A 16,479-nucleotide genomic window follows, 5' to 3' on the forward strand; every position below is an offset into this window, starting at 1 on the left:
ACGCCGACGCCGCCGCTGCCGCTGGCGCAGGCCGGGCCGGGCCCCTCGGCCGCCTCGAGGCGCCGGCACGCTCCCGCCCCCACAGCCGCCGCGGGCGTCGTGGCGACCACCGCCGCCGCCGCCGCTGCAGCCGCCGCCGCCGCCGCCCCCGCCGCCGCCTTCCTGGGCCTGCACCACGCGCACCACCACCCGCACCACGCCCACGGCCACGCGCACCACCACCACCCGCCGCCCCACGCGCCGGGCCCAGGTCCGGCACATGCGGCCCCGGCCGCCGGCTGCTGCGCCCTCACCGCCGCCCACAACATAGGTGCGTAACGTCAGCCCCACCCGACGTCACACACGTGGCTTCGCATGCATGCCCTGACACGTCCCAGTGTAGGTAAACACGTGGCCCCTGCCGCTATTTTTCCCGCACTGTTGCGCTCACCAGAGGCGAGCGTGTCCCTACAGGGACTAATACTTGGCCCTCCACTATTTTCTCCAATACGGTACATAAATACTGTCAGCATCGTCAAAAACAAACGTGCGCTCTGAGCAGTGGTTTCGCATCCATTCCCTAACCTGTTCCAATGTGCCGTCCCAAACACAGGTGCTGCTAGCTTACACAAGATATTACGAGACCAGTGTGACCCACAAGGACCAATAGTTGGGCCTCCACAATTGCCTAAACTTTGGTTGATAAATTCTGTTAACACCTTACTAAGCACACATGTGTGTTACGTCTTAACGATTTCATATACCAGGTTACTAAATTTGCTACCTTCTCGTATCCTGAAAGTACATTAAAATGTTCATTATAATAGTTTCATGTGACGTGACACCTTAGGTGAGAATTTATACTTCCGTATATACATTTTGATCATTATTGCCATGACCGGCATTCTGAGAAGCCTTTAGGAAATGAGCCCGTCGTGCATGCCTTCGGTCTCCAAATCTCTCCATTGAATTTCTAACTTCGCTGTTGTCTTAAGTGTCCGCCGAGCAAAATTGCTCGTAGTAATTTCGTAACAAATCTCGTGACCTTACACGTTGCGTATGATTTTTGCAGCGACGATAACGCTTAACAAATCATGTTGATTGTGGGAGCCAGACATTTCTCCACACTGGGAACGATTGTGCCACTAGTATTTATGGGAAAGAAGACGGTCATGCAGACATTAATATCAATAGGTACGAAAGTTACGAAGCAGAACTCCGCTTCCACGGTTGAAGTCTAACTTTCTATTATTAACAAAGTGTTGTTTGGGTCGATTTTGTAATTTTTTACCGTAATATCTGAAAACACCGATGCACTCATGTTTGCAATCCACCTAGGGGAATGCTAGTTGTAAATGTGTGTGTGTGTGTGTGTGTGTGTGTGTGCGCGCGCGCGCGCCATAATCGTTAGCAAGTGACTTTGACATATGTGTGATATCCAGGGAAAATTCTAACTATTGCATATACATTCGCAAGTGAATTATTCGCCTCCCTGTGACACCCACCAATTTCACAACAGCCTGTCAGGAAAGAAGTTTTAAGCGATTTCCCGTAAGTGTTGTTTTATAAATGACCCGTTGTTTGTACGTGTGTTATAAATGCGAGTGAAGTTTCGAGGGATTTTTGATTGACGACGTATTGAGTAGAATTTATCTTGGGGTAAATTTGTGGACGTTACAACGGCGCAGAAAAAAATACATATATTTTTTCACTGCTCTGTACACTAATGCTCCCCAAAAAATGCGCTGGATATTCATCTATGAACTTCCCAGCTTGCTTAGAAATTATTTCCTTGTATCCTGTCTTTCGACATGTTATGCCGTCATTTGTTCACTAGAAATGTTGTAAACGAATAGCTGATGAAGTTCTACGAAGGCCTACGATCCTTTTGGTTTTCGTGGAAGATTGGAGGCAGGTGGTAAACTTTTCGTTTCACTACTAGAAATGCATACAGGTCTGTTTGTCGCGTGTGACTAAACTACAGAAGTAGGGAACACAGTTTTTTACAGGCACTGAATCGTATATAGAAATAATCGGATGAATACAGTGACGATACGTAAATTGCGATATTTGCTTGAGTGGGCTCTGACATTTATAGTGTGCATTTAGCTACCCTAGGCAAGTATAGACAATCGATAATATATCGAAACATTGCACTCAGATAAGATTCAAAAAGACATTTCTTGTTTGCGTTAGTAATACCGACAAATAAGAAGTTATCTAAATGAAGTCTCAGTAAGTTGGTTGCCAAGTTTTATTTACGCTAAACGTTAATACGTTGGAGTTAAAAATCTAGCAATAATTCAAGAAGACCTAACGAGACACCTTGATTTTGTGCTGTTGCTAGACTAATAAAAATGCTGAAATTTACCTTTGCCGTAATTTATACATACTTTGTTGTATTTTTACTGAGGAATATATGTCGTCTTTCTGCGCAACTAGGTCTTATTGCAGAAGTTTATTTTTACTCCTACCATGAGTCAAGACAAAGCTTTTTTAATATATTTGATGAAGAACGTATGTTATTTAAGAACCTAATGCTTCTTAGAACAGCGTGAACTCTTGCAGCAAGTAGGTATTCTCTATCTGTAACTTTTCGGTTAGTTTCCAAACCGTTAGGAGAATCATTTTATTTACTTTTTTCCGATTGAGAAAACAACAAGTATCGGCGTACTTCGGGAACATGTCGACAGTATTTCAACCCAGACACTTCTAAACACAACATCGGTGAACGTTTCTGCATGAAGCGGCCTTACAATCGGTTCTCAGATGTAGACGTACGACAGTCTTGTTTATCAAGTGGCAACTATGAAAATATTGAGTGAGAATGGATGGAACACCCAATTAATTTAATAAAGATAAGTTAAGGGTATCTAGGCTGTACACAAACTTATATGCCAGACGCGAAAAAAAGTTCATAGCGTTACTACAACATTAAAATACATCCAGACGTCAAAGCATGAAAGTCAAACTGTCAGTTCTTCAGTTATCGAGTAGCTACTACCCTCAGATTCACTAAGAAATGTGTCCAACGATCAATTCCAAGTTTCCCAAGTTTGATCGTTCTTTAATGTTTCATTTATTTCGTACGATAAGTGGCCTCTATTACTTACTACGGCTGTGTATACTTCGGAGATATTATGTTCCGTTATTGAAAGCATTTCCTAAAGAATATAGATGTATTTCTGATCTCCTTACAAAGTTCTCAAATTTTAAGATGCCTATAAACAAAACTAAGTGTGTTATAACTGTCCTTATTCATGGAAAAAAAATTAACTGTTCAATTTTGTCAGAGTTCTGTAGAGCTATGATACTGCATGAGGAAGACTGTCTCTATTAGAATTGTTTTCTCCTTGAATATTTATGTCACATTCTATTTTCACTGTCAGTTTGTGGCACGCTGAACATTTCAGTGAGAAATCTTAGGTAAGCATTCCTAACAACACTGTGCACTCAACTAAAGACGATCTCATGCTTTCATTTAACATGAGTGCTTTTCTTTTATTCGGAATTTTCATCGATGAAGTGCAAAAAAGGTGTTACATGAGAGGTGTACCACCCACCGTATTTATTCCAACCAAACCTGGAAAGCCACTGAACAGTACGAAGCTTTTTAACTATGTGCTCCTAAGCAGAAATTTCGGTAGTAAAACGACGTTTCTAACAGATCACTTATATTTACAACATGCAGTGACATTATGGACTCTTGGGCATGTTGTGACAATAATGTTTGGTTTAAAGCATTTTGTAACAGCAATGTAGGACCTGTCACAGTATGCTATGTTCGATTTAATGGGCGTTTTTGAGTTAAAATTATATTTCAATAATGTGATCTGGCTTTTAGAAATACACTTTTTAATGTTGTGCTATATATCCAAATTTTGTAGGCTATCTAAAAAATATTGAAGATACTAGGTAGGCTTGGTTAGCTGCCCGTCCAGAGAGAGTGCTAAATGTTATAGAAAAATAAAATGTACTGCAGCAGATGTCTCTGCAGTAAAGAGACAAATGCGCATTATTTTGAAAAACCCCTGTCCGGTTAAAGTCCCTTCGAGCCAAAGCATCTACAATCTTCTTCCTTTAGGATTTCCGTTCTGAAATACACAAGTATGAAGCTCCTGAAGCAGTTTCTAGTGAACAGAAGCATTACGCAGTTTATTGCCCACGCAAATAATGTATCTAAATCAGAATTATTTTATTTAGTGCACGTTCTTCTTCAATGTTAGCGTGCGAGTGCACTGTAAATAGTTTAAATAACTTATTAGACCAAGACTTGCCAAGACTTAAGCAAGCGTTTAAAAAGATTATAAACAGGCAGTCGCTCGGAAGAGACATGAAAGGTTCCCTCCACTAGCAAGCAAAAAAAGCGTAAACACGTTCACAAGACATTCAACTGCTGGTGACTTTGACAGCTTTCATTCACAGATCATCCTGAAAACCGCTGTCTAACACCAAAGTAATTTTAACACAATTCATCTACTAGGGCATGACTGTAAGCCTTCTAGATACGGACAAACATTGGAAAGTAAATTATGTTTTTCCATTTTAATCAAGCAGGACAACCAAATAACACACTGTACTCTGGTTAGAAAAAGAGTATTTGAAGTTTGTATTAACAGCTTCATACGCCGCAACACCGCATGCTACCTTTGAGCACCATAGCCTAACAGAATAGTGGTTTTCCTGTCCAGTTTCGGTGAAAAGCGCAGCACTCTGCCACATCGTAGAGTCTACTCCCTTTCAAAAAGAGAATCGAAAGCGTGTAGCGTTGCACGTATTAACATCCTTAAGAATCGTCTGGTCTTGTTTAACTCCGCTCATTCTCGAAAAGCAAACTTTTGTGATAGGAAAACATGGTTCTATGTTAATACTTATGTGCTTCTAGGCAGCAATCTGACACGAATTTCATATGTGCTCATTGCTTTCACATGAGGTCTCTAACACGTTTTATGATCTACACTGCTTTTTGTTTTCAAGGATTTCCTTTTAAAAAACAGTTAATTTATCGTTCTACTTCCGTTTCTATGATTTAGGTGCAAAATGTTATTTTCTCCGTTAGTTACTCAAAAGTGAAAGTTCTCTAAACAGTAACAGCTAATTACACTATTATGAAGGGAAGCGGATATTCTATGACTGAATCATTACATTCGAGTGAGTCTAGCAATTTTTAAACGATGATCGAGACATGCCATTGTCATGACTTTTCCACTTGGATTTACAAATGTACAAGTATCTTTAATATACTTCAGTGCTCACACAAATAATTACAAAATTAATAAATAAGTTACACTCAAAAATAAGTCCATATTTTGAATAAAAAAACGTAATGTTCAAGAAACTTCAAATACTGAAGACCGTTTGAGGTTGCAATAACCTTTTGAATCCAGTCGACAAGTGTCAGATTTGTTTGCAATGTGGTTCAACATTTCACTTCAAGTAGCCTTATTGGAACATTTCACGACATTTATGAGGAATTGTTTTGTGGTCATGTGTCGCATTACCGTCAATGTTCCGTTTAACGACCTCTGTGCAGTTGACAAAGAACTGCCAGTCACAATTTCATATATTGTGACAATACTTGATTAACTATTCAGCAGTAGTACAAGGAGCTAAACAGTAGGCATGTAATAACGCCGTACCGAATATACAAATAATAGCGTCCCTTCCTTGTCACGGATACCATTCTCAGAGTGGACGCTACATCACTCTAATCGGTGAAAACGGAACTTTTATAGACTCGGTTTGTTGTCCGCCCGTCTCTCCGTCTGTTAAGACACTTTTTCCTCAGGAGCAGGAAGGGAACCAAGTCGAAATATATGTCAAAATAAGGTTCACGGTCCCTTGGTGACATAAAAGATTAAAGCTTCTAAGTCGAGCACGAATCCGAGTAACACTTGTTCGGGTTTTTTTTTTTTTATGAAGATTTTGTCCGATTGCCCAGTTATACAGATTACGTTACTGCAGGTGTGCTATACATCTAGGAAGTGGCTCGTTAGCTTTAAGGGATGGGGTAAGTAGCTATATTTCAACCATGGGTTGAACTTTGTACAGGAATATTTTCACCAGTTTCTCGTTCGAACAGGCAATGGGGATATTATAGCGTGACTCAATTTATTTATGCATGTTACACTGCGTGGGTGAACTTCACAGTCGATATTTTTGCTTGGTGAGATATGGTTAAATTTCATTATCGGTATCATTTCGACCGAAATATTATTCTGACTAGCAGCAGACATGTTAAGCGTTAATTAAAAGCTCGCCAGGTAACAAAAGTAGCAAACAATGAGACGCAAAATCCCTCGGAGGTAACAGAAGGTCGCGACAAGATCGCACCGCGCAGACAGCAACAGCTGTCAGCCGTTTTCTCGGGTATTTCGCTCTGCACCATCTACAATTTTATTCTCTTTTAATGTACATTTCACAGCCAGGTTAGCTAGCTCAGCATGCCTTAACTCATGTTCTACTTACCACCCGGTTTTACTAGCAAGGGTATCTTGTAGACAACTTTCCTCTCCTACTCCTTTCACTGCATCTTCGTTTTATACTTCGCATGTTCACTTCATTTCAGAATCACGTTTACTGGGATAAAATCACTGTCTCTTCATCCAGTAATGTGTTTTGCTTTTTTCCATGTGGGAATACTTCCGAAAACGAAAAGTTTTTGGAGTCAGGGCCTCACACTAACCCAACTATATGCCGTTCTGAGCAACAATTTTTTGTAAAACTGCCATAGTTAATGCTTAATTGATCAGTTTCAGGGGTGATCGTAAAGAAAGGAAGCTATTTCAGAAGAAAGCATTGCTAAGCTGCTTTGGGCTACTGAGTGCGCTTTTACACGACCGAAACCTAGCAAATGAGTGTACTATCAATACGTACTACCGCCTTTCTCCACAACACATCATTTCCAAAATAAAGAAATATATTAGTATAGAGGTAATAATTCAAATGTTTTCAGTCTGAGTGTCTGCAGCAGAAGATATCTTCGTTTCGGAATTATCGTGTAGATGATTTCATTCTTAGAATTTTTGCTATTAGTAACGAATGTTTACGCAGTTTCGAGACGTTTGGAATTTGTATCTGTACTTTCGTCTGAGATTTGGGCACTGTACCCTCTTTGTTAACCCTCTGTCTCGAGATCTGCTACAGTTAACTGTGATTCAGTTAACGCTAGCTAACAAATTTTCTTATTCTACTGCGTAAGAGATAGGAAAGCTGTTGTTTTGTAGTGCAACCACTGAGAACCTGTTTTGCAGACGTGTGCAAATGACACACTGTTTCTCGCATATACTGGAGTAATAAATAAGACTATACCGCGACTATGTAAAAAGTACTCTGTTTTCCACTTCGTTATTTCTTGATTTTATGCTGCCAACACCGTTGATTGCAGAATCGGGTTGTGTTGTATCAATGTTGACGTGCACCGTTTGGGATCCATATCCGTTAACATGTCGGCCTGCAGTGCATTAAGACGAAAACGTTTTTCCCTCCCATCGTAAAAAAAAAAAAAAAAAAAAAAAAAAAAAAAAACTGAGAAGCTTAACAATTTTTGACCTCTGAAAACCATAGACTGGAATTTCGCTTTGTTTGTTCCCTATAACCGGGCAATACCACGTAAACACCGTCGTACACGGAAAAATCACGTGCACAGAAATGTAAGATTAAGACAGAATTCGGAATTAAATTACCTGTGGCACTATCACTGCCCCAGTTACTGATAATCTAACAACCACCTAGATACTAAGTTGTTGACAGGAAGCGACCACATATATCAGATTTGTGACAGACTGCACTGGCATCGGTATCTCATAGATTATACAAATTGACGTTGGTCTTTGAAACATGTCACGCAAAAAAATGATAGCAGTAGTGGCTGGCAGTTGTCATACTGCGCAATGATAGTTGCTGCCTACTAAGTAAAGTATTAGTCCATATACTGGATATGCCACTAAGTAAACTAATATTACAGATTCTGCAACAGCCGCGAGCGAATTATTGGCCAGGTCGCCACATTTATTTATTGCTATTTCATCAAGTCTCTACTGCAAATCTTATAACACCCAAGCGTCAATTTATTACAACCTATTATTTTTCAAATTACAAGCGTAAAGTTATTTGTGGCAAAAAAAAGTCTGACGAATAACTGATTGTGTAATAAAATAGAATTTAATTTAATTGGTATAAACACTCCGACTAATGATAAGAAACTAGGTCGCATTATATTCTACAATCTTTCAAGGTGTCATGTCGGTCTCGTTTAAGGCTTCATGACTATCTAGGGAAGACTTCGTACGTTGTGTCACTTGCCGTGCATCCCAAACAGAGTTTTAGCGACAGCGTAGTAGTAGGCTGTATAATATAGCGGTATCCTTCGGCTGTTTCGTGTCTCTGCACAGCTCTAGTCATCAAGTACGTGCAGATTATAAAAATTCCATTCTGTGCGCTCCTGTACAAAACAAGCAAAAACGTACTGGCAACATTTACATACAAGCTAACATTTATGGCTGGAGAGAGGTGAGACAAGAAAGGAGCGAAGCTCCATTCTTGAAACTCTGCGTGCAGTTGTGTCCATTACGGCTATAGTTGTGGGACTTTCAGAAGGTTATAGGTACAAAACCTTGTGAAGTGACCTGCTCGCTAACGTCTGCCATAACTGAATACATTTCCGAGAGCCGTTTCTCAATTTTAAACTAAACATTTATTATTTTATTCATGGCTGTAGTTTTCAGCAACTGTAGCACTATTTTCTCAGGATTAATTTCAGTCATCAGTTGCAAATTAATTTTATCATGCTTTACCGGTTTCGACAAATTTTAATATCCATAATTATGGATATTAATAATTATGGATACTAAAATATTTATAAATATTTAAATAGGGGTTTATAATATCCCTAATGTTGTAGGCATCTGAAGATGACTAATTTGACGAAGCCGGTAAAGCGTAATAACATTTATCTGCAACTGATGACTGAAATTTATCCTGAAAAACTAAACAGACATTACGGATGCAGTGTGCCCTGAGTCGGGTTAAGGTGTTTCAGACGTAGTCTTCACCTGATATCAGGGAATATGAAACGAAATCTTGAATATTTGTCCCACTCACGCTACCCTTAGCATACCTCCCAGCTTTAGGATGCCTTTCGCCGTAACTCTGAAACCTGTAATTTCACAGGCGCTGCTCAAGCGTTCTCGACGCTCCCACATAGCTCACGGTTTTATCGTGTGGGCGTAGTCCAAGAATCGTAGACAGCTCTGCAGTCGGTGTGGTGCTGAAAGTTCCGGAGATACTTGCCCCAGTAGACTCGTGTAACTTTACAGTGGTTGCAGCTGTACTTAACGATGACGGCGCGACACACATGCTCCGCGTGGAGTGGGACTTCATTACAATCTGCAGCGACGCTATGGGCAATCAAACTGTGGCTACCTGTGTCGTCAAGTTTCTTTTCTCATCGCTATCTAGACCTAGATAATTGCGTATTTTCATGTGGCAAGGATCTTATCGACCATATGCCTGTTGTACGAGTCTCTCCCACTTCTTCATATCGAGTGCCCTGTTTGTCAGTTTAGTGTTGATATTCATCCTAGTTCTGTTCTCCCGCATGTTATCTCACCACCTAATTCTGGGTTTTCCTCTTCCTCCACTCGTTCCATCTATTGTCCCGCAGCATTCTACTCTAGGCAGTCTATTCTCCGTCATTCTTGCTATGTGACCAGCCCAGGTCTGCCTTCTCTTCATTAGAATTTCGACGATGGTGGCTGTACAGCGCTCTTAATTCTTACTTGTTTTCTTATCCTCCATTCCGTATTACTTTCCTCAATTAAGTACAAGTCCAAAAATTTTCCTTTCGAACGTTAAGAGTTTTCCTTCATATTTCCTTCTAAACATCAATGCTTCACATCTGCGTAATGTTATCCGTACAACAGGTAACTGAAACGAGCAAATTTTGAAGTTAGTGCTAAATGATCTTTCCCGTACGATACTGATGCAACTAAAAGTGCGTTGTTATCTGTTCCTAGACGGCATCTATTTGTATATCACTTCGGTTGTCATCACTAAAAAGACTACCTAAGTACTTCAGGCGACCAACTGTTTTGAAAAAAGTCAAAGACAAACCACTTCGCAGTGTTTTACTTACTACTAGATATTCTGTCTTTCCTTCATTCACACATAATCGTGTTTTCTCAGCGGTTTTGTAATAGTTTTGCATCATTCTGATTAATTTGTTTTACAACTACTTATTAATGCTATACTATCTGAGCAGGCGAGTCTAGTAATGTTCACTCCTGCAGGTGGATTCTTTGTGTATTAGTTTCAGTACATTCCCTACGAATTTAAATAATGTATGTGAACTGTCGTCCCCATGTCTCACTGCACATAATATTTCTTTTTATTGAACTGTCATGCACGTTAACAGGAGCATTCCTCGTGGCAGAGACAGTTCAATATATATATATATATATATATATATATATATATATATATATATATATATATATATATATATATATATATATTTGTTACTCGCGCACCACTCCTAGGATTGCACGAATGCGTCATACGCTCTCTGCTCCGTCTTTGATCTGGAGTTAACAGACGCTACAGTGAGGACGTCATCAGCGTAGGTAACCGTTCCATCCACTGTATCCACCCGAGTAAAACATTCCAAAACAAGCCTGCAAGGGTACATCACCTGTTCAGCTATATATATGCTCTGTATTCACCCGAGTTACAAAATTCCAAGAGAGATCTGCAAGGGTACATCACCTCTACATCGACATATATGCTTTGTAGGTAGTGCATACCTCGTGTCATAGGAGATGTCGCGACAGTATTAGCTGTTCCCTGTCTTTTCCGATTATCAGATCGAGGGAGGGAAAACGGCTCCCTGTATGCCTCTGTACACACCCTGATCTCTCTCACCTCATTCCCATGGTCCCTTCACGAGGTATACGCTGGCGGCAGAAGGATGATCACACAATCCCCTTCAAATACAGGTCTCTAAATTTACACAAGATAGCTCCGCGAGAACTATATCGTCTTTATTCTAAAAATTTTCATTTACGTTCAAAAATGGTTCAAATGGTTCTGAGCACTATGGGACTCAACTGCTGAGGTCATTAGTCCCCTAGAACTTAGAACTAGTTAAACCTAACTAACCTAAGGACATCACAAACATCCATGCCCGAGGCAGGATTCGAACCTGCGACCGTAGCGGTCTTGCGGTTCCAGACTGCAGCGCCTTTAACCGCACGGCCACTTCGGCCGGCCATTTACGTTCCCCGAGCATTTCTGTTCCACTTCCGTATGGCTACATAGACCTGTTACGATCCTAGCAGTGCGTCAGTGAATTCGTCGTTCGATATCTGTTTTTATGGCTACAGGATAGAGAATCCAGCCGGCCGAAGTGGCCGTGCGGTTAAAGGCGCTGCAGTCTGGAACCGCAATACCGCTACGGTCGCAGGTTCGAATCCTGCCTCGGGCATGGATGTTTGTGATGTCCTTAGGTTAGTTAGGTTTAACTAGTTCTAAGTTCTAGGGGACTAATGACCTCAGCAGTTGAGTCCCATAGTGCTCAGAGCCATTTGAACCAGCCATAGAGAATCCAAATACTGGAATAAAAATCTAGAATTGCTTACATTAACGTCTTGTGTACAAGTTTTCAAACAATGCATTTTCTGAGAACCCTTTCAACAAATTTAAGCGTTCCATTCGCCTTCTGTAACACTAACTTAGCGAGATACTCCCATTTCACATCGTTTCTCAAGTAATACCCTCAACATTTGACGTACGTCTACTCTAGATGTTCTCCAATAATCTTGTAAAGCCCCTTTACACCGGAGCGAACGGAAGCGAATGCGCATTCGCAGATGATTACACTACCATTTGTTTGTATCTGTGAACAACCACAGCGAATTAACGCTGCGTTATTCTTTTTTAGCGCTAATAATTACCACACAGGATACAACACTATACAGGGTGTCTACACCGAAATGCTCTTTTTTAAATTTTCTCCCAACACAAAAATAAACGACATAAATTTAATTTCTTCTCAAAAATAAGTTGTACGTCAACTTATGTTTCAAAAGAAAGTTTACATCAAGTCGAAACACTTTCACTTCAGTCCCTGCGGTGACGCGAAGAATGTCTTGTCTGTAGTCTGTTTCCACCCAGATCCACTGCAGCATGTTAGAATGTACGGTACGAAGACTTGCACAAACCGAGTACTGACGTCTTGAAGGTCCCGCACCGCAGCGGCGAATACCCTATTCTTCACGCAATCCCAGAGACAAAAATCCAACGTTGTGTTGCCAGAATGTGGAGGCCAATTTACGGGACCATCTCGACCAATCCAACGTCCTGGAAATGTTCGATTCAGACTGTTCGTAACATCAAACGACCAATGAGGTGGATTATCATCTATTTGAAACCAAAAGGTTTTGTTGCATGTCTCCAACCTCGGGAAAAGCAAACATCTTCAACATGTCTAGGTATGTCTTTTAGCACATTGGAAGCCACACCACACGTTCACTTACGAGTTATCTCTCACATTTTCACTGATACTTTCTGGACTCTGTGACCTCAAAATGCGAACACTGTTCTTATTCAAAGATCTAGATACATGAAATGTGGCCTCATCAGAAAGCATTACTCGTGACAAAAAAACAGGATTCCAGTCGTTTCGGTTAGTCTTTTTACACACAAACCCGTATCCCCGTTTCTGTCATCGGGCTTTATTGCCTGCAGAATCTGCGCCTTGTATGAGTACAGACGCAGCCGCTTTTTAAGGACCTTGCAAATAGTTGCCCGCACCATGTCCAATTGATATGCGTAGACTTCGTTGCAAAGCTTGGCGGTCACTGTCAAACTGTTCCTCAGAGACACGTTGACTCCCTGCATGCCGCTTCAGAATGCTGCCAGTATCCGGAAACAACCTATGCCACGCTTTTATCCACTTGGCGTCTCGTGCTGCTTCCTAGTAAACAAAACGAAACAGCCTTTGTACTATAACTGTCTATTTAAACTCTGCCTACCAAAGCGCAGTTTGTGCTTTTTCCTGAACTGACACAAGTTTTGCTTGTACTGACAACAAAGAAACAAAGAAGACGCGCCAGTCGTTGACAAAAATTAGGCGGCAACTTCGTGTCATTCTGCACCCAACGGGCAAGTCACGCCTTGAAACAAAGGAAGATACACTGTTTTTAAACCACCTCAACTCAAAAACAGGTGTAGTTACGCCGTATAGTTAGAGACACGGTGCAAAAATTTTATATTCAGAGAGGATTGTTTTACAGGACGACCGCACTATTTTTGACGAATTCAGAAAACTGGTGTAGGAAAGGAAGTCTAATTTTGGTGTCCCAATCTGTGTGTAAAACATGAAATACGTGAACGGAGTGCACTTAACACTGAAGTGCAGCTGTAGCTTTCTTTACGATTAGTCCGAACTCAGCACATATTTCGGCTGACGCTGTCCGCTGGTTTGTCATTACAAGTCAGGCAGCAATTTGGAAGAAGACCACTTACCACCGACGATCAGCATACCCTCAATTAAAGGCCAGCATTTACACACTGCTTTTTAACAAACGGCGGCATTTACATTAGTTTTCTTTTCGCGTTTCAGTAACTACTATATCACAGATAGTTTCTGGTGTCTGCAACGACGTACACGAAGCACTTCAAGAATTTCATTGCAGTACGTAAAAGAAAGATAATGAGAATAAAATTTGATTAATACACAGGCCTATCACAAAGACAACTTGATAAAATGTGTTATATACTTTGTTAGAAGCCGGCCGCGGTGGTGTAGCGGTTCTAGGCGCTCAGTCCGGAACCGCGCCACCACTACGGTCGCAGGTTCGAATCCTGCCTCGGGCATGGATGTGTGTGATGTCCTTAGGTTAGTTAGGTGTAAGTAGTTCTAAGTTCTAGGGGACTGATGACCACAGATGTTAAGTCCCACAGTGCTCAGAGCCATTTGAACCATTTTTTGAACTTTGTTAGAAAGGAGATAGCGTGATCCCAGGTAAACCATTTTTATTTGTAATAAAAAAACTTGGAACATAGTGATGCTCCAGATATGTAATTACACATACCAAGAACTAAACTGTAGATTCTCACGTGTATTTTTATTTTTATTCAGCATAATTCGCAATTGTTTACTTTAAAGGATATTTTGTCTGGTTGTCCTTTTTAAAAAGAAAATTTAGAAAGCTCGTGGTTAATCAGTCCGTTTCTGCCGGCTACAAGTATCTGATGAATTTATCATACTTCTCATGTCCCCTGTAGGACCTTTGAGTGCTTCAGCAATTCTACCAGCCATATTCCTTTTCCTTCGGCATTTGTGCTGTGCATTTCTTGGATCCCATAGACACCTATAATACAGCAACATTACATCTCTTCACAGCAACATTACATCTCTGAACACCATTCCACCGTTCTCGCAACTCGTGTCAACAAATGAAGCATCTTTTTTTTTAATTTCAATTTAGTGGGTTTCAGCCATCTCAATAATGGTAAGACGATAGGGCAGTACACTGGAGACGATTTTCTTGTGAGTTAGGACGATGCGAACGTAAGGACAACACACACTCCATCGCCAAGGGAGGAAAAAGCTGAAGTAGACAAGACACCAGACGAAATCTTTCTGTGCTGCTAGCACTGAAACGGAGGGGACGCAACTTGATTTTACGGTTCGGCAAAAGCGAATGTCAACCGAACAGGGCAGAACAGCGTTTGCTCAATCCCGTGTAACTTTTTTGCACGTTCGCTTGCGTTTGATTTGGTGTAAATACACTTTAGGAACACGTGCTCCTGGGTACATCCATGGCAAACGTTATTAATAACAATTGAATTATTTATTGCCTGGCTCCAGCGGTTTTCCGACACTGGTGCTCTTGTAAATATTATGAATATTTAGTAATACTGTGCCTGTTTTAATGGCTGGTGCATTTGTTTTATCGGTTAGAATTTGTCGTATTGTGGTCTATCTAGCAGTCACAGCTTTTTGGTGTAATTTATATAACACTGGTCGTCTTTAGTTCGAATCTAAAACTTTTGAACTGAAATTAGCAAATATGGATGAAGCTGAATCTGATTTTGACACTATAAACACTGGGTGATTTGCTTGAAGAACTTTACTCGAGAAGTTGCCGCAGAATCTACGACAACCTTACAGGAGAAAGACATGCTCATTTTGTCCTTGGAGCATTTTGTAACCGCCGCTCATAGCATATTGTAATAACAGTGTCTAAAGCAGACGACTCCACTCTCTGCGTAAAAGACTCGTCGGGCTATAATAATTTGTAATTAGAGCAGAATATAAACTATCTATTCTTTTCTGATAACATTTCGAGCAATTAAATTAATATTGTAGGATAGGGTATAAACATGACATTTTGTGCTTTTTGTGTGTAACAACCGATTGGAAATCTAATACTTGGAATTAACTAGCACGTAACTTACAAATTACGACTTGAAAAGAGATACCAACAGCGGTAGTTTAATATAATAACTTTATTTAGCTAGCAAATTTTGTGCCGCATTGGCACAATCTTCAGGCCACTATACACGAAACTAGGTGTCATCTAGGTCGTTTGTGTTATTGTAGCGATTATTGTATATCACTTTCCGCCCCCGGTAGCTGAGTGGTCAGCGCGACAGGATGTCAATGCTAAGGGCCCGGGTTCGATTCCCGGCTGGATCGGAGATTTTCTCCGCTCAGGGACTGGGTGTTGTGTTGACCTAATCATCATCATTTCATCCCCATCGACGCGCAAGTCGCCGCAGTGGCGTCAAATCGAAAGACTTGCACCCGGCGAACGGTGTACCCGACGGGAGACCCTAGTCACACGACAGTTTTTTTTTTTATTGTATACAACTTATTTTCGTGGATTTTTTCTCGGTAGAAGTGACCATTCACACTTCTAACGACAATGAGGCTCCGACACTAGTGCTAAATAAAATTATGAAATAAAATTAAGGCGCACACTCCGCTGCAGAGTGAAAATCTCATTCTGGAAAATTAAGGCTGTTCGTACCTATTCTCCTCAAGTCTTCGACCAGTCGCCGTCCCATTCCATCCAACAAGGGGGAACTATAGAAACTATAAATTATCACTTCCTTTGAATAAAATCTGCAGTAGTAAAATATACGATGGTTTAATAGCAACGTAATATTTTCCCCCCATTAGCGCTCTAGGTTTTAACAGATGCAATCTTTACGGTCGTAACGTTACATTTAGCCACACTTAGAGCGAGCGTTCATAACAGTAAGCGGGCATTTTGTCCAAGTCTTCGTGCGTTCTCTCACTGCCTGGTCGCAACTCGCCTGCGCGTGGGCGGCAAACGCACGCGCCGAGTGGAAGCCGTGCAGTGGCGTGCCGGCGTGCCCAGGGCCGGCCACGGAGCACCAACTTCACACCTGCCCCTGTGTCCGCCTCGCCTGTGCCACTTCTGACCTTTAAAGTGGTCCGCGACGGCGCTGCCCGCACCGGCCGACTAC

The 16,479-nt window shown here is 41.2% G+C and overlaps 1 protein-coding gene across 1 annotated transcript in view; it reads left to right on the top strand.

The window, feature by feature from the left end:
• Positions 1 to 212: 212 nt before the first annotated feature.
• LOC126204372 (LIM/homeobox protein Lhx1) overlaps positions 213 to 16,479 on the top strand; it is a 487,576-nt gene continuing 471,309 nt past the window's right edge. The window contains exon 1 of the mRNA XM_049938745.1: positions 213 to 310. The gene's annotated coding sequence lies outside the window, so the exon portion shown is untranslated. The remainder of the gene's footprint in view (positions 311 to 16,479) is intronic.

Source organism: Schistocerca nitens, chromosome 9 (assembly GCF_023898315.1).
Source record: "Schistocerca nitens isolate TAMUIC-IGC-003100 chromosome 9, iqSchNite1.1, whole genome shotgun sequence".
NCBI classification, from domain to species: Eukaryota; Metazoa; Arthropoda; class Insecta; order Orthoptera; family Acrididae; genus Schistocerca; species Schistocerca nitens.